Source organism: Alligator sinensis, unplaced genomic scaffold (genome assembly GCF_000455745.1).
Source record: "Alligator sinensis unplaced genomic scaffold, ASM45574v1 scaffold428_1, whole genome shotgun sequence".
Taxonomy (NCBI): Eukaryota; Metazoa; Chordata; order Crocodylia; family Alligatoridae; genus Alligator; species Alligator sinensis.
Window position 1 is genome coordinate 3,327,534 of NW_005841919.1, and position 1,959 is coordinate 3,329,492.

The window sequence follows — 1,959 nt, forward strand, 5'->3', positions numbered from 1 at the left end:
ATTCTGTCACATATTAAGCAAGATGATGGATTTGATTTTTCATGGCTTACTTCTTGGCTTCCTAATTTTTCATGGCTAAAGCAGATGTTCCTTTTAATTGTAGCAGGTATATGTATTTTCCTAATGATTTGTTGTGGGGTGCAATGTGTACCTATGTGCTGTGACTCACTCAGGAAGTTGATACCTACCCCTGTCAACCGAGTGATGTTCACGAAACCTTCAGTCACGGATCCAATCCAGAAGAATCGAGAAGATGCAAAACGGTTTTTGAGGCTAAAAGGAATGGTCGAGGACTATGGTCCCATTTCATAGGGTCATAGCCTTGAAGGGGGGATTTGATGTAGTCTTTTTTATGGTATATCTAGCTTTTGCAAATTATATCTAACTGAATACTTAAGGCAGCTTGCTGGTGCTGGGAGGGGTGTGGTATATGTATGTTAAGGAATGCTTGCCTGCTGGGAAAGAAATGCCACATAGGCAAGCCCAGACAAGTATGGACATGTTCTGTGGCTAAGGTAATATGCGCATGGGCTAAGAAAAGGCAGCCAATAGTAACGGTACAGCGTGTTAAGTGGGAGAAAGCTATATAAGGCTGAAGCAAGCCAAATGGGGTGGCGCTTGCTTTGCGAACGATCGCCAAGCACCCCTCTCTGCGCAGACTTGAAACAATAAAGATTAAGTTGGATCCTCCACCCCTGTGTGTTTATTGGCAAAAGCGCACTGGGCACGAACTCACGCTGTCCTTTGGGGACAACAACCTGGCAGGGGAAATGCCATGTATCTGTGTCCAAGAAGGCAGTTTTCCTGAACTGCTTTGCAGGAGAACTGGTCTTCTGGCGTGGTTTGGTACCCACTGAGGTGTAGCAGCTTTAAGCCCAGTTTATGGAATGGGAGTCCACCTTGCTTGATCTGGGGGCCTTATGGCTGGGGGCAAGCTAACCTTGGGGGATCTGAACCCAAAGTGTCCAGGCTTGGGCCTGCTCCTCGTCAAAGGATTTGAAAGCATCTGAAGCCCCAAGCAGGGGTGGAGGTTGCTTGCCAGCAGTAGGGCTTCATTTGGTACTTGGATGACTTGCAGATTTGGAATTGATTTGGCTGATTTGACTTGGGGGGGACAAACATTTCTTTAAAAAAAACCAACAACCTCTTGAAAGTCAGTCAAGACTTCCTGAGAGTGACTTTGGTTTTGCATATGCTGCATCAGTTAACTGCCTCAAAAGTTATCGTGGGTTTTGGGGCTCTATGTTGTAGCCACGTTGGTCTGAGGAAAAAAAGATAAACACAGCTTTCCAGTCAGAGATGATATCTTTTATTAGTCTGAGATACCCCGGGGAATAAACTTCCAGCCTCTACCTCCCCTGTGCGCAGTGAAGTTTCTTTTCTGCCTATCAGAACTTTTATAATCTTTGAATTCTCCTCAGCCTGAAGAAGGCTGTATGTGCCCAAAAGCTTGCAAAGAAAGGAAATGTTTTTTGCTACCGTTTAGTTAGTCGAACAAAAGATACCACCTCTGACCCAAGAGCTTTGCTTATTGTACGGTTTGAACACTTAATATTCTCTCTCGAGCATGGGTTGAAATGATCCTGCAAATACAGTAAGTATCGTACACCTGCCTCAGGAAAGTCCCCCTGCCCTCGCCCTGCTCTGTCCCGTGCACCCCGCCCCAGGCCGGCCACACGGAGGGCGATGGCTTCGCTGCTGCAAGCGCGCATGCGTGTGCTTACCCGCCCCAGGCGTTCCTTTGGCCCACCACGACCTGCGCGAGAAGGGGGCGGAGGATCCGGCCCCGCCCCTGCGCTGCCCTTTTCGCTGCTTTCCTATTGGCTTCGGGCCCGTCCCCCATTCAGGTTGCTTATTGGTCCGGCCTGCGGCGGGCTCTGCCCCCCTATGCTGATCCTGGCCTGCTAAGTGGCCGCTCGCTCTCCCGTCCCCGCGCGCGCTCCTCCCTCCGCCTCATCT

General features: G+C 49.4%; 1 protein-coding gene across 1 annotated transcript in view; it reads left to right on the forward strand.

Moving 5' to 3' along the window:
* Positions 1–1,959, forward strand: part of FH (fumarate hydratase) — a 29,043-nt gene that overhangs the window by 3,248 nt on the left and 23,836 nt on the right. The gene's annotated exons all lie outside the window — the stretch shown is intronic.